This window comes from Erythrolamprus reginae, chromosome 5 (assembly GCF_031021105.1).
Source record: "Erythrolamprus reginae isolate rEryReg1 chromosome 5, rEryReg1.hap1, whole genome shotgun sequence".
NCBI classification, from domain to species: Eukaryota; Metazoa; Chordata; class Lepidosauria; order Squamata; family Dipsadidae; genus Erythrolamprus; species Erythrolamprus reginae.
The window spans coordinates 53,818,575-53,843,521 of NC_091954.1; the positions used below are offsets into that span (position 1 = coordinate 53,818,575).

Below are 24,947 nucleotides of genomic sequence, written 5' to 3' on the forward strand. Positions count from 1 at the left end.
CCTGGAACGGACTCCTCCGCCTGCCTGAGACTGAAGGCGCGGGGGGGGGGGAGGGTGGCGGGGGGAGAGGCAAGGAGGAGGGAAGAGAAGCGCAAAAATCACCGGAGGAGGCAGGATGAGACGGACGCGGCGCCGTGGTGCCCCCCTCCCTCGCCAACGGAATCCAAGCCCGCCTGGAGTCAGGTAGGAAGGGGAGGCGCGGTTTCCAAGTTTTGAGGAGTGGGGGGTCGGTGGGGGGGGGAAGGGGGCTTTAAAGCAAAAACAAACGCCCAACCGGCTTGCTGGAGTCCCCCAATAACTCCAGGCTTCGATGGGAAGGAGGCGTGGAGGCTTTTCTCAGGGCGGGGGGATGCCCATCTCAAACCCGTTGTAGGAAAGATGAGGTTCCGGAGATGGTCGTCGGAGTGGGGGGGGGACGACGACACGCGTCGGTCTCCCTCGTTCTCACGCTCCTTTCATAACCTTAGAAGCTTTCCCCATTACGATCTATAGTCCCGGACTCTCTCTTTCTTTCTGTGGGTTGGCGGGTAGGTCACTTTCTCTTTCGGGGACTTTTTCCGGAACTCGTTTTCCGGGACCACTTTCGTTTTCTCGTCCCGGGGAAAAAAGAAAGAAAGAAAGAATTCGCCGAGTGCAGCGGCCGCCTTCCCCCTGGTTGCAGCCGGTATCAACTTCGGGGAAACTCCTAGAGAACGGAGATCTGCGAGAGGACACAAAGCTGAGCTCGTGGGGGAAGAGGCGGGTGCATCGTCCGGGGATCAGGCTTCGTCCGGGTTTTCCAGATTGCCGTGGCGTTCGGGGACGAGGTGTTTTTTTTTTAGGCCCGAGTCCTCCTGCTCCCATTGGCTGCCGCGGTCGAATAATTATGATCACATCCTTTACACTGCGGGCTGCTGCTTAGTGTTTATTGGTAGTTAAGGATCTATTATCTATTCATCAACCTCCTATTTTTACCAATTACACTCTCCTAAAGTGAGGTACCAGCAGGTATTTTTCAGGTTGGCCATTAATGATTTTTTTTAAAAAAATCTACGTCTCTTAAATCTATTTGGCGATGTGATTTATTTCCTGAAAAGCGAGGGTTTGTGTGTGAAGAAGCACGTTTCTGCGATGCAAGAAATCCTCTTTCAGAACGCTCTTAATTTTCTCCTGGTGGGGTTGGGTTGTTGTTGTTTTCTGTTCTATTTGCTTCCCACTCCTTTACCTACAAGTAAATAACCTGAGCTATTATTGTTTAAATTGATTGGCACATTTATATAATTGGATACTTATCTGCCTTTTTTTTCATAACAACTCTCAGTCAAACAAAACAAGGACAAGGGGTGCTGGGGAAGCTAAGATGACCGCGATCTCTCGTGGGAAAGACAGAACTAGGATATAAACGCTTGGGAGTTCTCTTCAGACTGGGCATTTGGTTCAGTGTCTGATACAAAACGTCCTTTTTAAAATCCATAATCCACGTGCACTACTTTTATATTTCTTTTTATCTGACATGTAAAAATAACATATAAAATACAAACATATATTATATCTATATAAAATACCTACCTACCTACATACATATACAATGCTCAAAAAAATAAAGGGAACACTTAAACAACACAATGTAACTCCAAGTAAATCAAACTTAAGTGAAATCAAACTGTCCACTTAGGAAGCAACACTGATTGACAATCAATTTCAAATGCTGTCGTGCATTAAATTTTGTACAGAACGAAGTATTCAATGAGAATATTTCATTCATTCAGATCTAGGATGTGTTATTTGAGTGTCCCCTTTATTTTTTTGAGCAGTACAGTATATATATCAATACATATACATATACATACACATACACATACACATACACATACATACTTACATACATACATACACACATACATACACACACATAGGCAAATGCTGTTGATATAACTACAATTATATACACACACACACACACACACACACACACACACACACACACACACATATATATATATGTATATATATATATTTGTTTTCGTAATATATATATATATATATATATATATCAACCTCCTATTTTTACCAATTACACTCTCTTAAAGTGAGGTACCAGCAGGTATTTTTCAAGTTTGCCATTAATGATTTTTATAATTACATTATAATTGCATAAAAGTCAAATATTTGTCAGTTGTTCACGTAGGTGAAAGAGGAGAGTAAATTAGAAACGCTTTCAGCGATGTGCCTACATGAAGAAGCTTATTGGAGGGGGGGTTAGTCCGCCCGCATCGCTTGCATTTTCCTCCCCTTCTGTGTCATCTCCTGATATATTGGTGTGCGTTTAATATTCCTTCATAGGAATGTTTAATTTAGAGGTGGGTTAGAAGAAAAAAAAAAGGTTTGCACCGGAACTTGCTTTTACTTAGCAATTCTAAGTGTCTTTTCATTTTCCTGTAAGAAATTAACCTGCGCTGCAAAACAGTCATTCCCCTCCCCGCCTTCCCCTTCTTTTCACACGACTAAATATACTGCTCAAAAAAATAAAGAGAACACTCAAAGAACACATCCTAGATCAGAATGAATGAAATATTCTCATTGAATACTTTGTCCTGTACAAAGTTGAATGTGCACAACAGCATGTGGAATTGATTGTCAATCTGTGTTGCTTCCTAAGTGGACAGTTTGATTTCACGGAAGTTTGATTTACTTGGAGTTATATTGTGTTGTTTACGTGTTCCCTTTATTCGTTTGAGCAGTGTATTTTGGCTACAGCCTTAGAAAAAGGATAGGACGAGTGAAGAGCGGCCTTGCGAATACACTAACCGCGCCGCCGTTATTCTGGAATTCAAGATTTCTGTCAATCCAACTCTTTTGGATTCATTCGCAAAGAATCGAAGGGACCGCCGTTTCTCCTCCACTCCTAGTGCGAAATCCACTCACTTCTTGCCGTGGTGCTTTCATCTCTGTCCAGGTGTAAATACAGAATACTGTACAAGCATTGCGAGGCCCATGATTTATTTTATCCTCGGTGCGCACAGAAGGCGAATTCTTCCCCCCCAAAACAGCGGATTTGACAAACTGGGGACGGATTGGCGCGTCGAGAGATCTAAGCCCTCTTTACAAGAAGCAGCCGTAGGCCGTGGGGTTGGGACAGGGGTGGGAAAGGGGGGGTGGAGGGAGAAGGCTCCAGGGACCCCTTTATAGCCAAAACCAGACCTCCGCTGGGTTTTAAAAGTTCCCAAATGGTGGAGGTGGAGAGTGGAAGAAGCACAGGCGCACCAGCTTGGTTCTAGAGTATCTCCAGTGTTAATTTCTGCCAAGAAGGAAGATCTCACCAGCTAAATACCTCCAGTCTGGTGGGTTGAGCCTGCTTGCCGCGTTATAGTGAGTCCCAGGCTCCTTTGATGGCCTTCTGGGACTCCTGTGAATATCTCCAACCTTTGAAACAGAACAGTTTCGGAAGTGAGAAGCCGGCTGGGGCTCGTGGGCTTCGCGATCTAACTTCCAAAGGAAGCCCATCCCCAACGCATTGGTCTCTCGGCATCGCCTCCAACCAGACCTCACCTGCCGAGGTCGTCCCGGCTCTCTTTCCAGGAGAACTGGAGCCCGGATGAGCCCTTCCCGTCTTTGGACAGGCGGCGTAGAAACCTGCCTACGAGGCCGAGGAGAAAACTCCGTGGATGTTTACTATATATAGGCCCGGATAAGCGTGCCGTTTATCCCACCCTTCCCAGGAGCTGCTGGGCTGCTTGAAAGGCCTTTCCAAAAGAGGGTTGCGCTTTGTTGGAAGTGGAACTGGAGTGATTGTGTGTGTGTAAATAGAGGGGGGCGGGTTACTCCAATTTCCCCCCTCTAGAACTTTTCATTCGGTGTCCTGAGTTCGGATCCTCCTTTCCCTGATAATCCTGATAATCTGATTATTTTAAAGACCGGTTCAGACGAATCGACCCCGCGCCTCCAGAATTCCCGGGAAAGAAGTCAGCCCGTATAGGTGCGCGGGCCTGGCGAAAAGTTCAGTCTTCCTGCTCCCCTAAAGGCCCTCGGATCTGGCCCGGCATCACGAGAAAGACCCAGAGGGACGGGGGGCGTACGAGCCCCCGTACCGGGGGAGAGGTCATTGTAAGTGATTTCAATACAGATTCAGCTCTATTTATTTCTCTCTTTTTTACTGTATTTGTTTATTTCGTCAAGTAGGCATTGGTGGTTTACAAAGATATAATAATATTTATAGACATGACATTAGTAAAAAGAGAAATATTAGGACAGGGGACGGAAGGCACGCTGGTGCACTTATTTATGCGCGCCTCTTGCACTAGCTGAATTGCAGATTCGGATTCATTGTCCGGCATGTTGAGCTACTCCGGGACCCCGTTCCAAAAGCGTTTCAAGTGCCCTGAGCCAGCCTAGCTTTGCCTTTTCTCCCAGCCGGGGATAAGACAAGAGATGGATCTGCTAAGACGCAGGGAAGGCTCAACCATTTGGGAATGGCAAGAGGTCGGTGCAAAAGCGGCTGTTTCTCCGGACTGACATATAGCGGCGTTCGTCGTTCAGATGGAGCGAGCGAGCCTTCTCCCGTCCAAGCAGCAGCAGAAGGAAAGAAGGACCCGGCTTGGCCTGCGCTTTCCTCCAGATCTGATCTCCGGAGCAGCTTCCCCTTTTATTCCAAAGAGCGGCCTTGCAACCTGGCTTCCTTCGGATGCGCCAAGGAATCCTGAACCGACGGCTCCTTCCGCTGGCTGGGCGAGGCCCGAGCTAGTCATTCCCCGAGAGTTTAAAGGCAAGGCTCTCCAACCTTGACAACTTTCAAGCCTGGCAGGACTTCAACTCCCAGAATTCCCCAGCCAGCTTTGGGGATTCTGGGAGTTGAAGTCCGCCAGGCTTATAAAAGTTGCCAAGGTTGGAGAGGAATCGCTCTTTCACGCGGATATCTCGCGTGGGTCCCAGAGAACCAGGTGAAGAATGAAGGATGAAGTTCGGGAGGGAGGTTTTAATACCGTTTGTTATGTTTTATCTTGGTTGTGAACAGCTTGGAGTCCCTAGGGAGGTGGGCGGCATACACATTGAAGGAGTGAGCGAGAAAGTAAGTAAGTAAACGTGAAATAGCGTTTGGCCCTGAACGCAAACATCTGGTCAAGGGTATAGAAACATGGAAACATAAAAGATTGATGGCAGAAAAGGACCTCATGGTCCATCTAGTCTGCCCTTATACTATATCCTGTATTTTATCTTAAGATGGATATATGTTTATCCTAGGCATGCTTACATTCAGTTATTGTGGATTTAACAACCACCCCTGTTGGAAGTTTGTTCCAAGCATCTACTACTCTTTCAGTAAAATAATATTTTCTCACGTTGCTTCTGATCTTTCCTCCAACTAACCTCAGGTGCCTCCTTGTGCCCCCTTGTATGAATGATGTTTGGTAGTCGGTACTTTGAGCACTGAGCACTTTGTGATTTGTTGTGTGAATGTCTTATCATGACTACAAAAATCCATTTTAATTTTTTTTTAAAAAACCACCATAACAAAGGTATTCAGAAAGAAACTTCCGGGGGAATGCCAAGATGCCAATTTGCGCAACGCCAGTGATTCAGTAGGACTCGATCAAGTTGACCCATCTTCCCTCTCCCCTAATTCGGAGCCCGTTCTCTTCCCCTTCTCAGGGACCGTCCGGGATGCAGCTTTTGAGCCGGTCCCCATCGCAGTATATATCTCTCTGGGCCTATTTAAGATCCAGAAATGTGATGCTGGAAGGTTGGAAGCAGAAGGGGGATTCTTTGCCTGGGTAGAACCCCCTGGGAATCTGCCTAGTTGTGTGTAGTAGAGTAAGTGTGTGTGTGTTTGTGTGTGAGAGTGTGTGTGTTGTTGGAGAGACTCCGGGAGAACTTGCTTGCTTCTGTGTATAATTTCTGACGTTCCACTCTGGTTGTGCAGGTCGGGGCGGATTCCCTCCAGAAATCTCTTCAACCTGACAGGGGGAATTAAGCATCAGGGAACCATAAAGGACTCCGGGATAGTCTCAGGCAACATGACCTGAGTAGAAGTGACCCTAAAGAGCTGTTAAATTAAAAACAAACAAACAAGAATGGGAAACAAAAGCAGAAATTGGGGGGCGAGAAGGGAGGGGGAGGTCATTTCCGGATATTTGTGGATTTCCTCCTGTCCTTTGGGGTTTGGGTTTCAAAAGTGAGTCCCGGGAGCTAAAAATACCCCTTGTTCCTGACGCTGCCTAATGCCCTGCATTAGTTCAAGCACATTTATTTCGAAGTAAGGCCCGCTGATCTTCAGGCAGCTTATTTACAGCAAAATAAGAATCATCCTCTGATTAAGCTATCAAGATAATTACTTCCCCCCCTTTTTAAAGCAACCTCAATAAAACTGTCACAAAATATACTGCTCAAAAATAAATAAATAAAGGGAACATTCAAAGGACACATCCTAGATCTGAATGAATGAAATATTCTCATTGAATACTTTGTTCTGTACAAAGTTGAATGTGCACAACAGCATTTGAAATTGATTGTCAATCTGTGTTGCTTCCTAAGTGGACAGTTCGACTTCACAGAAGTTTGAGTGACTTGGAGTTATATTGTCTTGTTTAAGTGCTTCCTTTATTTTTTGGAGCAGTGTATATGCCGCTACCCTCCCCGATATCTGCAGTTGGAAAGCGTTAAGGCTCAAACTATTTTAATTGGAATCGTATTATCAGCCTTAATGTTTTTCCATTCTCTCTGTCACCCCATAAAAATAACATATCTAGCCAAGCAGAGAGCCCGTAAGGACAAAAGTCCAACTGGCTAAACTGCAAACTTTTAAAGAATTTAATTAGCAATCTTTAAACCCTTCCTAGGATTACTAATCTATCGACTGTAGCACAGGATCTTATCTACTTCATTTATTAGATGCGTTTAAATCTGTTTTCTGAACTTTTTTTGTAGTTTTCTCAGTAGGAGTAGATTCAGAATGTACTAAATGTAATTTTTAAATATTTTTATTAAAAAAAATTAAAAAAATCAGTAATAGAAGTTGCGGCTATTTACATATTATTCCTCTCTTTCTCACAAAAACACACATACATTAAGAGTGGAAATAACACATTTGTATCTTTAAAAATGTACACTATCTATAACACAAATTTTAAGAGGCTAGAAAAAGTAGCATCGTTTTACAAAAAGTCAGCAACAAGAAAAATAACAGCATCATCCAAACTTATGTTGTTATTTTATGAACTGTTTTAAAAATAGTTTCTACTGTATATTGCTTTGTAAGTGAAATCGGGTTTGCACTGTGTCCAGAACGTGGATTTATTATTCAATATTTTTACTTTAAGAATCAATTGCTCAATAAAGACACTTTTCAGAAAGTCTTTTCAGACCTCTTGTATATTTTAAATAAAATCCTAGGCATGTAGCGTCTCCTAGTGGGCACGCTTGAAAATCTTGAACATAAATCTTACCTCACATGGAAAACCACTACAAATACAATGTATTTTTCACTAATGTATATCCACAATTTACTTTCCTCTCTGAAAATGAAGAGCCTTCTAAATATACTATGCTTCTGAGCTGTTCTTGGATCTGAACTGCGACATAAACTGGCAACAAGCATTCTGAATCAGCGCCACAATTTTAGATTTCGGATTAAACTTACGAATCTGCAGGCGTTTAATGCTTCATAATGTGTGACTGTGATTGTGACTCATTTTCAGTAGAAAAAGATGTTTCTAAATTAATAAGTTCATTAGGAAATTGGGTTGGACACATTAGTAATCTATCAGACACAAAAACACTTCACTGTGAGAATTTCCAAAACCCTGGCTGGAGTGAAATTGTACTCAATACAGTATTTTGAATTCAGTTATGAATACAGAAACCATTTAAAGCTGCTTTCTTTACATTTGGTTCCTTCCTTTCCTAGCTTTGTATTTCAGATAAGACACCACCGAGTTCAGATTCGCTAATATGACTGCATTCAAATCTATGATTTTGGGGTTGTTGGGTTTTTTTGTTTCAAATGGGACTTTAGAACCGACGGTATATTAATTTTATTATTTGTAAATGTTTCCTATTACTACAACAATCTTTCTTCCACAATTTGATTTAAAATTGAAAGCTTCCCTTGGATTTGAAATGGCACAAAGCAAACAAGTCCCCCCCCCCCAAAAAAATGTCTTTCTCAATCCAAAAGGTTTATATCAGAGTTAGGGTGCTCTTATCATACCAATGTAACTGGTTCTGCATCCATGAATGGTGCCTTTTCTAGTGATCTGTTGTGTTCTGCGATATACTGTTTCATTCTATTCCACATGATGTGAAATAGTTAATCCGTATCTCCTTGTACACTGGAGCTTGAGATCTACATCACACTCTTAAGATTTTGTAGAAAATTGTGTTCCCAAACTGAACTCAGATAGAATCCAGGGAAGCTCTTCCAAAGATTGTGATTTCGATGGGTGTGCATTTGGCATTTCCTGCTCACTTTCTCAAGCATGCTGGGCAGATATCGAATTTTAAGTTCTCACGGGTTTGCAGTTAGGATTTGGTTCTTATATTTTGATCAGCTACTCCTTTGCTTTATCTCTTGTTTTAAGTCTCCGGTATGATTTCAATTTGGTTTTGCCTTTGGTTTTTTGCATTCCCATTGCTTTTCTCACCCTTGTCATCCACTTCACTTCACTTTTTCTTTCGGAAGAAGCTCCACAACACCCTCCCCCGCCTTTCTCCCAGGAGCATCATCAGATGACTTTCTAGACAAATGCATGAAATTGTTGCAATTAGAATTGTGAATGTTGACACCACTTTCCAACCAAAATGAGCTCATTCCCATTTAAACATCCCCTTTAGTAAACTGATCTAATTAAGCATTTGGAAACTTATTTAAACATTTCCAGTCCTTGTGGTTGAATGTCTCTGTTTGGGCATCTTCTTCTTTCTTTGGAGTAAGTGGTGGGGGCTTGGAATAAGCGGAGCTACAGAGCTGCTTTGTCTTCTCCTTATCTTTACTGGACTGATTCAATGCATTTTTTTTTAACCTAAAGGTTACAAATCAGAGGTACTCACCCATTCCCTTGCTCAGAGATTTGAGCCTGTATAGCAATGTTTTTTCAAACTTGGCAACTTTAAGATGTGTGAACTACAACTCCCAATTGCTTCAATGTTGGCTGAAGTTAAGTCCACACAGAAACACTGGTGTGTGTGTGTGTGTGTGTGTGTGTGTGTGTGTATCCATAAAGGTACCAGAAAAGATTCTGCAGGCTCTCTAAAAGTTCTTTGAAGACCCTCTAAAAGTTCTTCCACTTGAGATATCACCTGTATCTTTTTCTGGTCATAGGAATGTCAAGCAACCATGAGCTCTTGGCTCAGGACTGGTAGGTCCTGTGGGTTTCTATGCAGAAATCTTTCTCACCCTAACTCATATAGCAATAGCTATCCTATCTGATTATTTCTGTGGCAAACTGTACCCTAAATCCATTCTGGGACTCTGTTCCCACATTGCCAAGAACCATATTGATGGGTTCTTGCAAGAAGATGTCCAGCCTAGCAGATCCTTCCTTCCTTCCTTCCTTCCTTCCTTCCTTCCTTCCTTCCTTCCTTCCCTCTTCCCTCCCTCCCTCCCTCCTGGAGCAGGAGGGATTTGTCTACACAAGCCACCAAACCACAAATGCCATTTTGTGGGCTGAGATCATACAATACCCTAAACTGAACTGAAACAGCCTAAGTACTTGATTGTTCACCTTCCAGCCATTGTCTTTGCACCTTTTATGAACTATCGAAGTAAGGCATTGTTTGCCATGGCACATGTAGCATGTCTTTCAACCCAGTTTTTGCTCTCTCTCTCTCTCTCTCTCTCCATCCATCCATCCACCTACCTACCTACTTACCTATCCATTTATCTATCTATGAAGATTTTCTTCATTGCTAATTAACCCCTATGACAATCGTTAAGTGTTGTACCACATGATTCTTGACAAATCTATATTTTCTTTTATGTACACTGAGAGCACATGCACCAAAACAAATTCCTTGTGTGTCCATTCACATTTGGCCAATAAAGAATTCTATTCTATTCCATTCCATTCCATTCCATTCTATTCCATTCCATTTGACTTCTATGCCAACCTTCTCAATGTGGCTATGCTAGCCTGACCCACGAATCCTCTGAAGTGGGGTTTCATAGATTGTTCTTAACCTCTGCACTGATTTGGGTGAGCCTCAGACCTTCCAGAATGCTGCTGTACCCCCACCTGTCTCCAGTGTGCATGAGTGGGGATGTGTGTGGAGTTGACAGGTTAGATACTGAAAAGGGTGCCCATATGAAACTTGCATCCCATTTTAAATGATGGGATAGATTAATGTTCCCCTCGAGGTTGAAAATTCTATTATGTTCTAACATCACCCTCAACGAGGTTACAGCAGTGTGGGGTCGTCCGTCCCCCCCCCGGGGGTCAGTGGACCCGTTTTGTCGAAGGCCCAAAAGACGAGAGGGCGAAAGGGATGCAAAATTACAGTGAGGAGAAAGCGGCTGGGAGGGCTTACAAGAAACATTTCTCAGAGGTTTCCGAGGAGGCCTGCTCAGTTTCCCAGCTCCGTGGCATTTTTATGCCTTCTCTCATTTCCCATCACCTCCCACGCGAATTTTTGGGAAGAGACAGGCTGAGGGAAGGAAGGAAGGAAATCCCAGCATATGCAGGTGATATAAATCAACCCCGAGGAGATGCGGTATTAGCAAACTAAGGAGCCGTTTGAAAAACGGAAGAATACCTGGCTTCAACTCGTGCCTCATGGAAAGGTTTCAAGCGCCCCGCTCGCCTCAACAGCAGCTCCGGGGCATTGAAGGACACCGCCGGCCTCCCTTTGCCGTGGACCAAGGGAGATTCCCCGTCCTACCTCGGAAATGAGAAACTTCAACCTAGGGCAGGGCTCTCCAACCTTGGCAACTTGAAGACTTGTGGACTTGAACTCCCAGAATTCCTCAGCCAGCTTTGCGAATCTGGCTGAGGAATTCTGGGAGTTGAAGTCCACATGTCTTCAAGTTGCCTTCAACTCTTCAACTTCACCTCCCAGAATTCCTCAGCCAGCTTTATGAATCTGGTTGAGGAATTCTGGGAGTTCAAGTCCACAAGTCTTCAAGTTGCCTCCAACTTCCACTCCCAGAATTCTCAACTGGATGGGAGTTGAAGTCCACAAGTCTTCAAGTTGCCTCCAACTTCCACTCCCAGAATTCTCAGCTGGATGGGAGTTGAAGTCAACAAAAGTCTTCAAGTTGCCTTCAACTTCCACTCCCAGAATTCTCAGCTAGCTGGGAGTTGAAGTCCACAAAAGTCTTCAAGTTGCCAAGGTTGGAGACCCCCTTAAATAGGGGACAGGATTCAGCGGCAGGTAAATCTGCTGCATTTTTCGAGAAAGGATTTCCAAGGGGCGGGGATGGGCATGGGAAGTCGTGCGGGTTGGGTTGAAGGTTGCTTTGTTGCTTTTGAACCAGTGAAACACTTGTTGCTTTTGAGGAACCGGTTTCTAGCAAACCCAAAACATCCAAGAAACAGCTAAATTTCTCCCACCCACATCCCGAGCGATTTGCCATATTTCTAAATAATTTTTTATAAAAAGGGTGGTCGAGAAAGGAAAAGAGTTAGGATCGGGACGGGAAGAGCTGGATCTCTTCCACTCTCCTCTAGTTCTGTAGCGGTAAAGTTAAATCCAAATTCGAGAAATGCAACCCCGCCAATAAGCGCTATATTTTTGACCGCTCCTTAACCTCAAGGTCTTTCAAGCAGCAGCGAAAGGGAAGGAGAATTGGAATCGGCGGGGGACCAATTTTAGAGTAACAGAGTTGGAAGAGACCTTGTAGGTCATCTAGTCCTCCTCCCACCCCACCCTCAATCAGGAGTCCCAACAGATGGCAATCAATGAAAGTCTCGATTGTTGGAGCTCTTCACAACCTCCGAAGGCAAGTGTTTCTTTCACTGGTTCATTGCTCTCAGGAAGCGATTTCAGGCAAAATGGATCGGTGACAGGAGATAGGCGGCACTTGGCATTGCTCTGTAACTAGGCTGAATTGGCCAGGAAGGTCCCTCCGATCTACCTTGGCCAGGTAGGAAGGCGAATCATTGCTGGTGGAGGTACGGGGGGGGGGATGTTGTAGCCAAACTGGCAGCTCGGGAAGAATCTCTCAAAAGAGGCTGCAGACAAACTTTTTTGGAAGTGTGGAGGGAAATGCTTCCTAATCCCTGGTTTATTTGTCCCAGGTTATCACAACAACCAAGGCACAGAAACCCCTTTGCTTATGTGTAAACTTTTTGTCGAAACTAGACAGCATGCTAAAAAGCAGAGACATCAGCCTGCCAACAAATCGTGTATAGTCAAGGCTATGGTTTTCTCAGCTGCAATGCATGGCTAAGAAAGTTGGACAACAAGAAAAGCTGAGCGCCAAAGATTTGAAGCTCTTGGACTGCAAGGCGATCAAACTGGTCAATCCTAGAGGAGATCAACCCTGACTGCTCTTTAGAAGACCAGATCCTGAAGATGAAACTCAAATATTTTGGCCACCTAATGAGAAGGAAGGACACCCTGGAGAAGAACTTAATGCTGGGAAAGATTGAGGGCAAAAGAACAAAGGGACGGCAGAGAATGAGGTGGCTGGACGGAGTCGCTGAAGCAGTAGGCATGAGCATAAATGGACTCGAAGGGATGGTAGAAGACAAGAAGACCTGGAGAAAGACCTTGTCCATGGGCGTTTAACAACAAAATGATTTTTTTTGTGTGGCCCGCCTGATCAAGTTAAGCTAAACTTGGGAAATAAAAGTTCCAAGAAAGAAAGTTTAGGATTCGGGGCAGCCTAATTTGTCATGACTTGCGGAAGAGAACGGCTTGAAGCGGTGTTCATTTCAGAATAATTGCCCAGAGCCAAGAGCCCCAACCCTATTGTAACATTTCCAGTTTAATACAGTCTCACTTCCCCGTCTCCTTCCCCGTTTCCCAAATTCAAGCGCAAGCCTCTTTATACCTAGAAAGCCTTGGAGTCGCCACCCTCGTAGGGGGAAAAATGCTGGTGGAATTCTCTCTCTCTCTCTCTCTCTCTCTCTCTCTCTCTCTCTCTCCCCCCCTCTCTCTCTCTCCCTCTCTCTCTCTCAGAGAGAGGGGGAGGGAGAGAGAGAGGGGGGGAGAGAGAGAGAGAGAGAGAGAGAGAGAGAAACTACGCTTCTGGTTCTTCTGAATTGAGGTAACGGCAAGGAGTAGCTGCTTCCTGGCCCGTCGCTCTTAACGCTCGTCCTTTGGTGTGAAGATCGAATCCCACCACCCGCTGGTGCCCGACGCGTCCAGCTTCTCTCTGGAAACGAAAGCGCAGCTCCGATTTCAACATTTAGGTAGGACCTTTCTTTAACGCCGAGGTCTTCAAACCTGGTTATGCTGGCTGGAGAATCCTGGGAGTTGAAACCCACAAGTCTTAAAGTTGCCAAGGTTGGGGGACCCCTACGAAACCGAGCCCCCAATTTGGACGATTTTAACGTGGTGACTTCTCAACCCCAAGGGTGACCTGGGGCTCCTTGGTCCAAAAAACATGTGGAACTCACACATTGTCTAGTGCCAGGGTAGGCAAAGTTGGCTCTTCAATGATTAGTGGACTTCAACTCCCAGAATTCCTGAACCAATCATGCTAGCTCAGGAATTCTGGGAGTTGAAGTCCACATGTCATAGAAGAGCCAACTTTGCCTAGCCCTGGTAAGGTAGGGAAAGCCGAGAAGTCCGGGGTGGTGGTGGTGGAAAACAGCAGAATCGTTCTGGAATCTTATGCGGATATTCTTAAATTCAGCGAAGATGGGAGGCGAAGCCTGGAGCCATCAAGGTCATGGCTCTGAAAGAATCCGTCCTTGGTTCGATCCCTGCAAGGGAAACCAAAGGGGTTGAATCGATGGGGAAAGACTCCGGAGCTTCAGGCGATCTGGAATGGAGCCATTCTTGGGCTCAGAAGTTCAGAAACTGAACAAGGGGGGATGGAAAGTGGCCTGTTGGGTTGGGTTGCGGGCATCTAGACCATGCAACGAGTTGCATCAATGTTTGGTAGTCTGGATCAGGCTGCCAATGACAGAATTCACCATTTCAGATGTTGTGGCTTGAGTTGGAGGTGCTGGTTGCCAATCCTTACCTTTGCTGGAAAATGGTACCTTTTTTTTTTTTTGAGGAGTGAGAGAAGCGTTTTAAGCATTCAAGATTGCAGGGGCCTAAATTCACTTCTTTGCTTTGCTACAGAGATACCAGTTATAATCAGTTGTACCATCAAGAATTGAGAGAAAACTCTTATGAACTTGAGAACAATATTCCATAGGTCTTCTATGGAGGCATCTTAAAGCCATCATTTCAAAAGAGAAAATGTAGAAAAAACCCTATTTTGTTCAAAACTATACTCTCTCCTAATGTCTCCATCTTTTGTCCCTTTAGATCTACAGATACCAAAGTGCACTGTGAGGTTGGTTGATCTGTTTTCGTTTTTAAAGAAGGCATAAGCCCCTAGCCCGTGAAGTCATTTCTTTCCATTATAGAGGATTGTTTGTTGGAAATGGAATAGTTAATTTTGTAAATACCTGGGGAAAGGAGCTGCTTGGCCATCCAAAAATGCTGGGTTGAGAGTCACTTAAAGGAAGGACTGAAGGGTGCAATACTTGACTTTAACTCGTCAGACAATTGGAACCAGGATACTAGTAAAACAATTGTGTTGAGGACCACCCCACACTTTAACTTAATATTACCTATCTATCTATCTATCTATCTATCTATCTATCTATCTATCTATCTATCATCTATCTCTCCATCTATTTCTATCCATCTCATCTCATCCTATCCCATCCATCCATCCATCCATCTATCCATCCATCTCCCTCTCTCTCTCTCTCTCTCTCCATCTCTCTCCATCCATCTCATCCCTCCATTCCTCTATGTATCCATCCCTCCATCCCTCTATCTATTCATCAATCTATCCATCAATCCGTCCGTCCATCCATCCATCTCTCTCTCTCTCTCTCTCCATCTCTCTCCATCCATCTCATCCCTCCATTCCTCTATGTATCCATCCCTCCATCCCTCTATCTATTCATCAATCTATCCATCAATCCGTCCGTCCGTCCGTCCGTCCGTCCATCCATCCATCCATCCATCCATCCATCTATCTATCTATCTATCTATCTATCTATCTATCTATCTATCATCTTCATAATGCATTTTTGTTGTGAGTTAGTAAAATCATATAATAATAAGTGTTATCACACTGGCATCATATAAGCTACTCAGATACTAGGCTGAAGGAGAAAAAAATGCCAAGCAGAAATGTAACAAAGTGCTGTTTGGATCATTTAAGACTAATTAGTTAACCAAAGAATAATGTTATATGTCCAGTGGGTAGTTATATAAATCAAATCAATACATAATAAGCAAGCTCTTCATTGTTTTAGCGCAATGACTTAATGGATCCATTAAAACAGCTTCCTTAGCTACATATACACAGTAATTTAATTTTCTTGGCAGCAATGTAGAACTTTGACTATTTCCTTTTTTTATTTTACTTCCTGTTTGGCTTTCAGTCCTGCTATTTCTAGGAGGTCTCCTGTCAGCAAAGTCATCTAAGCAAGTGCAAAGATTTTCAAGGCAGTTTTTAGAAGGAAAAACAAACAAACCCAGAACAACATTTTGATTCCAAAGACAAGATAGTTGAATAATCTGTATTCAATGTTCAATATTTATGATTTTTCCCATTTGGAGAAGCAAGAGCCTTGTGAGTCATCATATGGCAACAGCAGTGTGTACACAAACCATCCAGTCAGCAACATAATTAACTTTTCCCATGCATCACATTTTCACCATTCTCCCTTTCTGCTCCTCCAGAAGAGCTAGACGTCTCCTCGGAGGCCTAACTTCTCACTGCTTTTCTATGTAAAAGGATTCACATTTACAATCCTAGGTTTAGAAAGCTGAGAACTACGTTGCCTTAAACACGAACTAAGCATAGCCCATAAAATCATCTGCTACAATAGCCTTCCTTTCAACGACTACTTCAGCTTCAACCACAATACCTGAGCCCGCAACAGATACAAACGTAAAGTAAATCAGTCCAAACTCGACTGCAGGAAATATAACTCTAGGAACTGAGTAGCTAATGCCTGGAACTCACTACCAGATTCTGTAGTACCATCACCAACCCCCAAAACTTTACCCTTAGACTATCCACTGTTGACCTCACCCGATTCCTAAGAGGTCAGCAAGGGGCATGCATAAGTGCACTACTGTAGTGTGCCTTCGGTAACCTGTCCTAATGTTTCTCTCTTACTAGTATCAGGTATATAAACATTGTTATATCTTTGTATATTACAAATTCATACTTGACAAAGAAAGAAAGAAAGAGAAAGAAAGAAAAAGAAAGAAAGAAAGAAGAAAGAAAAAGTGAGGAAGGAGGATTTCAAGATTTGAGCCGTGGTAGCGCAGTGGTTAGAATGCAGAATTTCAGGCAAATTCTGCCGACTGCAAGAGTTCAATCTTCATTGCCTCAAGGTTAACTCAGCCTTCCCTCTTCTGAGGTGGGTAAAATGAGGATTCTATTACCTAGATTATTGGGGACAATAGGTTGAATCTGTAAACTGCTTTGAGAAAGCTCTAAAGCGCTGTGAAGCGGTATATAAATCTAAGTGCAATTGCTATTCTGTTTCTATAGTTATTACAATAAATATAGTATTGACCTATATGGCATTTAGTTTCTTAGTGTGGTCTACCTTGTTGGGCTGACACCCAGAAAAATGTTCAGTGGCACTTAACATGTTGCTGTTCTTGAGATACTAAAACTGAGACTAGGTGGCCAACTATGAGATATGTTATTTTTTGGTACTCCATAAAGTGGAGAATGGACTGAACAATCTCCAGTATATCTTGCCACATGGTTCTATTAATTTATAAATTTACTTTTTCAAATATTGCACAAAAAGTGCTTGCCTATAATAGTGAACTTGCTTCTTCTTCTTCTTCTTCTTCTTCTTCTTCTTCTTCTTCTTCTTCTTCTTCTTCTTCTTCTTCGGTGGATTATGCTTCTCATTCGGACTGTTTGGATAAGCTTTATTGCTGGCTAGAAAAAATATGATTTTTTTTTTTGTCTGACACAGGAAAAAAAGAACTTATGATTTATGGTTTTGATTATTATACAGGCTAAATTATAAAAGAAGAGATCTATGTTGTAACCACAGAGGTAGGGGTAACTTTATAATTGTACTTAAAACTGCTGTAAAGAAGATAGGAAGCCAGGTCTTTGTATCTTTAGTCTTTCTTTTCTATTTTACTCCACCTCCCCTTTTTGCTCTTTTAGCTTTTTCTTCGATATTTTTCTTTTGTGTGTGTGTGTGTGTATTGGTTTTATGTATGTGTGCGTGTGTATGTGTGTGTACATGTATGTATGTATGTATGTATGTATGTATGTATGTATGTATGTGAATGATGAGGCAGCAGCCATCTCGATCACCGGAACATAGAAACTTTAATAAAACCACTTAGCTTTCGTTAGCGTGCTGCTAACTTCGTCAGAGTATTAAAATGCCATGGGAGACAATCACCATGTATGTATGTATGTATGTACATGATTGTTTTTCTGTCAAAATAAACCTAGTACAGTATTCCCAATATGGGAAGAAGCAACTTTGCTTTCCTTTTGCCTCTCAGCCCCACAAAGGGGCCATTTCCAAGGCAGATAATTTTTTTATATAGTCAACAAACTATAATTTACATGGTTACATATTTTTGCTGATAAGTGAAAAGGGAGGGAGCCTGTTATAGATCTATTTCAACCTTGTTTGGTCTCATCAGAGAGACATACCCTTGCTGGGATTTGAACTTGTAGCCTTCTGCAAGCAAGGCAGGAGATTAACCTCTAAGCCACAAGCTCATGGTGGTTTGCAGCTGATTTGGACGGTTTGCCTGAACCGGTGATAGAAATTTGCCCCCGCTTACCGAACCAGCAGAAATGGCCAGCTTGCCACACCCCTGAACCGGTTCTCTGGTCATTGCTCCTGGGCATATGCAAGAGACTTCTGCGCATGTACATGACATGACATGACTTCTGCGCATGTACATGACATGCACTTCTGAAGCGATGCAAAGCAGTAGGGAAGATAAGTGGAACCAAACACTGATATATACAGTTTGTGTATATGTATATGTATATGTATAGGTATAGGTATAGGTATAGGTATAGGTATAGGTATAGGTATAGGTATAGGTATAGGTATAGGTATAGGTATAGGTATAGGTATATGTATATGTATATGTATATGATGTGTGTGTGCTTGCATATATACATACATACATGTTTTTTTGTCATCACCTAGTAGATCCAAATATGGGAGGGAGCTCACTGCTTCCTTTTGCCTCTCAGTCCCACTCCAGGGGCCATCCGGACACCAAATCATATTTTCAAATTTGTAAAGAACTGATAAGGAAACAGAGGGAGAGCAGGATAGATTTATTTGGAGCTCTTTAGCTCTCATCAGCTAGTCATACCCTCATAGGACTCAAACCTGGTTTAAAGGTTCTAATCACTAGCTACAGGGCCTGCTTCCCCTAACCCACAACATTTTCCCCTTAGATTATCCACAGTTGACCTCTTCAGATTCCTAAGAGGTCAGTAATGGGCGCGCATAAGTGCACTAGCGTGCCTTACGTCCCCTGTCCTATTGTCTCTCCTATATCTCCTATATCGTATCTACTATTCTTCTATTCTATTCTTCTTATGCTACTCTCATAATATCCTTCTATTCTCTAACTCAGTGTTTTTCAACCAGTGTGCCGTGGCACACTAGTGTGCCGTGAGACATGGTCAGGTGTGCCGCGAAGCTCAGAGAGAAAGAAAGCAAGGGAGAGAGAAAGAAAGAGAGAAAGAAAGAAAGCAAGAGAGAGAGAGAAAGCAAGAGAGAAAGAGTGAGAGAGAGAGAGAGAGAACAAGAGAGAGAGAAAGAAAGCAAGAGAGAGAGAAAAGAGAGAGAAAGAGAGAGAGAGAAAGAGAGAGAAAGAAAGCAAGAGAGAGAGAGAAAGAGAGGGAGGGAAGGAGGGAAGGAGAGAGAGAGAAAGACATAGAGGGAGGGAGGGAGAAAGAGAGCAAAAAAGAGAGGAAGGAAGAGAAAGAAAGAGGGATGGAGAGAGAGAAAGAAAGAGGAAGGAAGGGAGACAAAGAGGGACGGAGAAAGAAATAGAGTGAAGGGGAGGAAGAGAGAGAAAGAGATAATTTTTTTGTCCAAACTTTTTTTAGCCGCCGCCCCCCCCCTCAATGTGCCCCAGGGTTTCGTAAATGTAAAAAACGTGCCATGGCTCAAAAAAGGTTGAAAATCACTGCTCTAACTGATATATTCTATTCCTAAATTTTCACTTCTATTCTTTCTCTAATATATTTTACTCAAGTATAACCTTTATAACCTTCATTGTGTATTGTTGTGCATTGGACTAACTAACTAACTAACTAACTAACTAACTAACTAACTAACTAACTAACTAACTAACTAACCAACCGAACAAACAAACAAACAAACAATCAGTTGAGCCAGGGGGAATTTATATTTTTTTCTGTCAAGTCATCTACCAGATCCCTTTTGCCTTTTCAGCCCTATTCCAGGGCCTATCCAGATACCAAACCATATTTTCCAAACTTGCAAAGAACTCATAAAGAAATAAAGGGAGACTGGTATATTTCATCAGCCAGCCATGCCCTTCTAGGATTCGAACCTGGGCTGCTTATGCCGTGCTAGGCAGTGACTTTCCCTCTAAGCCACAGTGTTTGTGTGTGTGTGTGACTTGTTGTACATGACTTGTTGGATAAACTCAACTTCATGCTAACTTATGCTTGACTTTACAATAAGATACAGTCCTCTACAATCATGGAATTCCTTTGGGAAGAATTGTTCCTTTCTCAATAGCCAATGACTGGTTTGCGAAGACTTGCCTTTTGGCAGTCATTCTGTCTGTTACGTTGCTGATAACATTATGTTCTTCCTGGTTGAAATGTTGATCAGCTCTTGCCTTGTGGTTTCACACTTTGAGTTTATGCTGCTGTAAGCGGACTTGAGAGACGAGGTATAAATAATTGTTTTTAAAGGTAGCTTTAAAAAGAGAGCTGGTTCAAAGCTTTGAAACACAGCTTACTGAGAGGATATCTTCAGTATATAGTGAATGTATGAATGTCACCTCCCTTCAAAGTGCATAGTGGCACCTTAGAGGGGACTCAAATTTTCCCCCTTTTGACAAGCAAGATTTTTCTTTATGTAATTGTGTAGAGATTTCAAACAGGGGCAACATCTATAGAAAAGCATTTCATACAGGTAGTGAATTAGAATTCCATCCAGAATCATAGACTAAACCATTTAGTTCTCACATTATGTAAAGATTTCCACAACCTTCGCTCTTATTTCTTTCCCTTTTGAAAAGAAATACAGAAAGGGAACAATAAATTTAGAAAAATCAACTCTACCTAGCAAGTAGCAACTTTTATCTCAAGACAAGTCTGGGTCCAAGAATATTTTTTTCTGGAATTTTCAAAAGAGGAAATGTATGAACTTGAAAATGAGATGCAGCATCGTATAACCAAATAAACTGGGTAAAGGCCAAAACTCCCTCCTACTCACTGAGTCTGAAAATATATATACACACTTTTGTCACCCTGAGGAGGGATATAGCTTTTTAAACATCCCTATACAATACTTCTTTTCCAAAAGGCATTTGTACAGATGGAAGAAATGTATTAGGTATTATTTTGCTGACTGAACCAAAATGGGAGATCAAATTTGAATAAAACACTATTTATTGAAAGAATGCTTCTAGACTGTTTGTTGCTTTGTTCTTTAGTTATTGCTATTTCCTACATTTTTAAATATTGTGGATTCAAATAAAAATGTATTTTAGTTTTCAGTGTTTGTTTTCTGGGGGGAAAAAACAAAAATGGCAGAAACAAATTGAGAGCTCTCCCTCCCTCCCTCCCTCCCCCCCCTCCCTCCCTCCCTCTCTCTCTCTCTCTGTTTGTACCTATGTATGAAACTTTCATGCTGAAGACATAATAGTAGTAACTGTAAACTGTGAAGCTGCAGGTTGACATGATTGATTGCACATGTGCTGGGAATTCTAGCAATGGATGTGTGCATTGCATAACTGCAAGGTGTATTCCTGGTCCCTCAATTAGGTTGAACTGATCATGTCTGTAGTAAAAAGGTGATGTGATAATGATAATGATGATGAGAATGGTGATGTGAAAAAGATGCTCACGTTACTGCTGCTGGCTTTTACTTAGCTTGAATTCCCATCATCTTTAATTATAATTGGTTACTTATTCTTAGTCAAAAGGGCAAATGTTAAATAAAAATAGGAACTCCCACCCCCCTCTCTTCTTAGAGTTCTAAATTGAATTGCATGGGTATATTCTTAGTCCCAGGGATTCTGGTATGGAGAGAGACATTAATTCAAGTGTTAAAACTTTTCAGCTTTGTAGTCTTGTGGGAATCTCCCTCTGTGTTCAGCTGTGTCAGTCCATGTTTAAACATTCACTTGTATGCTTCCTTGCTTCCGATTGCCAAAATTCTGATCATATGCAATTTTTTATTGTAGACATGAAATGTAATGACTACAAGAATACAACAGTTGTTTCTGTTGTTTTCATTATAAACACTGATTAGGGAAGAAGCTCCATGGTGCTCTCTGAGTTTGCTTGTTTTGTTGCAGATGTTTCATTAACCCAGCTAGGTAACAGCATCAGTGTACATTGATGGTGTTACATAGTTAGGATAATGAAACGTTTGCAAGAAAAGAAGCAAGCTCAGAGAGCACCAAGGACCCATCATTTCAACCCTGAGCTACAAATATTCTCCTTTATTGGACTCAGTTCCTTTATTCTCCTTTATTGGTTTAGAAAAGGATATACTGTAATATATTTACAGGTAATGTAAAATGAACCCAGTCGGATAGGTGTGGAAGTACACAGCTGCCCTTTCACATATAAGTAACTGGTCACTCAAGGGGCAATAAAGACATGAATTTTGGTGTCTAAATCTAGCCACAGCTGTACTTTTGAAGAAGAGAAGAGACAGTATCAGCTTTAACAGCTGTCAATGAAATAAACTATGCCAAAATCTTCATCAGCATTATTTCTGGTTGCCTCAATGGAAGCCTTTGTAACAAATGTTGCTAGTGCATATGTGTATAGTTGTTTTTTTCTAAAACAATTGTTCCTTTTTTATAGTTCTTTGGGAAATGAAGAAGTTAGAAATAATGGTAAATAAAACTTAGCAAACTTACCACTTACCAAAATGAAGAGATAATAATAATGATTCAGATGCTATTTTTTTGCGCAAGGTAGCACTCCACACACACAAACATAAGAAAAACACTTTATAATCATAGTATTTCATTGGGGATCATCTCAATGAAAAATGTTGACTTCTAGTTCCTTTTCCTTTCTTAAAATTTTGCTTTGCCATATTCAGTTATCGTGGAACCATCTCTAATGCATTCTGTACTTCTGTGTCTTTGCTTACTCCAATCATTTTATTATTTCGTACAATGAGGCAGAAGGCAATCTTTGGCTCAGGCATCTGAGTACCCACAAACAGAAAAGAGGTTTGGTTGCATATATCTATGGGGTTGGGAGAAAACATAGAGTTGTAGGAATTATTTGTACAGATCCAACGTTTACTCTCTAAATCTAATAGTGTGAATAGATTTAGTTTTGTGAAATGGTTGTCATTATAATTTTTGAGGTTCTGTTTATTATAATTCAAATGTGTAATGATGTTTCAACTTCAACTTTCAACAATGCATTTTTTCAATAATTTAATGGAATTCAAACTAAAAAACCAGATCACTATATCTGACTAGTAATCACTGCGAAAGAGGAGTGTTCAAATACTTCAGATAGCATCGGATAGATCTTGTGGTTTGTGTACATTCCTGTGCAATTACAAACACAGTCTAATCCCAGCAAAGAACAGCTTGGATTTATAGCTGGATGAGGATAAAATGGGACAGGGACTGGTTATGGGTCAAGGAACGTTAATTGGTTTGTGGGAATGTCTAGATGTACTGGAAGAAGCAAGCATGATTTATAAAGATAGAAAGACATTAAAAATATCGGTTTCTTTCTTTTTATTTTTTCTCATGTCTATCCCTATAGTCATGTGATCAAAATTTGGGCACTTGCCACCTGGCATGTGTTTACAAGTGGTTGCAGCATTTTTATTTATTATTTATTCATTTTGTCAAGTACGTATTGGTAATATATATAGATATACATAGATATAACATTGTTTATATCTATAAGATGGGTACTGATAAGAGAGAACAATAGGACAGGGACATTAGGCATGCTGGTGCACTGGGTGAGGTCAACAGTGGACAGTCTAAGGGTAAAGTTTTGGGGGTTGGGTAATGAAACTACAGAGTTAGGTAGTGAGTTCCAGACATTAACCACTCGGTTGCTAAAGTCATATTTTCTACAGTCAAGTTTTGAGCGGTTCACTTTGTATCTGTTGTATGCTCAAGTATTGTTATGGTTGAAGCTGAAGTAGTTGTTGACAGAAGGACATTGTAGCAGATAATTTTATGAGCTACGCTTAGGTCGTGCTGAAGGCGATGTAGTTCTAAGCTTTCTAAGCCCGGGGTTTCAAGTCTGGTTGCATAAGATATTCTGTTGCGAGTAGAGGAGTGGACGGCTCTTCTTGTAAAATATCTCTGGACACTTTCTTATGTATTTATGTCCGATATGCAGTGTGGGTTACAGACAATGAACTGTATTCAAGGATTGGTCTGGTGAATGTTTTGTATGCTCTGGTTAGTAGTGAGTTATTACTGGAGAAAAAGCTACGTAAGATTAGGTTAACAACTCTCGAAGCCTTTTTGGTGATGTTGTTGCAGTGGGCTTTGACACTTAGTGTTCCAACGTCTTTGACAAAGTGAGGTTCGACTGCAAGGTCTTGTCTATTCAGCTTGTATTTATTTTTCTGATTTATTTATTTTTTGCCAATGTGCAGGACAGAGCATTTGTTGATTGAGATTTGGAGTTGCCAGATGTTTGACCATTCTGACACAAAGTCAAGATCTTTTTGGAGTGTAGCAGTGTTTTTGAAGAGTTTTACATCATCGGTGAAGAGAACACAGCCACTTGTAATGTGATCACAAAAGTCATCCAGATGTGATGTAGGATTTCAGTTTCAAAAGTAGTTTATCGTGAACCACTGATTCGCAGGCTTTACATAAGATTATGTAAATTGAGTCTATTGATTTGCCCTGGTCAAGTTTTGAGGTCAATATGTTTTGCAGTGTAGTAGTTGTAGTTTGCAGGATAATTTTTTCCTGAAATTGAATTGCTTGTTTGAAAGTAGATTGTTAGTTTCTAGGTGGAGGATAATGGATTGGTTGATGATTGATTCCATGACTTTGCATGTGACACAACATAGAGAGATCAGTCTATAGTTTTCTTCTAGACTGGGATCTCCTTTTTGAAGATGGCTAGTGACCATAGGTTTTGTAGGGAACCGAGTCCTCCTAATTTTTCAAAGATTATGCTGAGTGGTTTAGCTTTGCCTGTGGAGAGCTTTTTTAGGAAGCATGCACATAGTCCCTCAGGCCTGATTTGCAGCGAAGGCTTTAGGCCACATAGTCCTTTTTCAATGTTGTCTTCAGTGAAGTCCATTTGTGTTAAATCATTATGAGTATTTCTGGTACAACTAGGGGATTTTGGCCATGAGCCGTTGCTGTTTACAAAGACTGAGACAAAGAATTTGTTGAAGAGGTTAGCTTTGACTGTTTCATCATAGCATTCTTTGTTGTTGGGTCCTTTTAATGGTGAGAGGGGTCTCAAGTTCTTTAGTTTGTTATTTACGTAGAAGGCACAGTTGGATTATGTGCACAGAAGGTTTTTCTCTTGTTTGCTATGATAGTTGGAGCATTCTGTCTTAATTTGGTGTCATATATTTTTGTAGCAGTTTGAA

General features: G+C 41.7%; 2 long non-coding RNA genes across 4 annotated transcripts in view; one reads left to right on the plus strand and one right to left on the minus strand.

Annotated features, from left to right (window-relative positions):
- Positions 1–51: 51 nt before the first annotated feature.
- The window catches only part of LOC139167761 (uncharacterized), a 150,936-nt gene continuing 126,040 nt past the window's right edge, over positions 52–24,947 (plus strand). For all 3 annotated transcript variants that reach the window (XR_011559188.1, XR_011559187.1, XR_011559186.1), the window contains exon 1: positions 52–183. This is a non-coding gene — a long non-coding RNA (uncharacterized lncRNA). The remainder of the gene's footprint in view (positions 184–24,947) is intronic.
- Positions 22,415–24,947, minus strand: part of LOC139167762 (uncharacterized) — a 44,936-nt gene continuing 42,403 nt past the window's right edge. Inside the window, exon 4 of the long non-coding RNA XR_011559189.1 lies at positions 22,415–22,594. This is a non-coding gene — a long non-coding RNA (uncharacterized lncRNA). The remainder of the gene's footprint in view (positions 22,595–24,947) is intronic.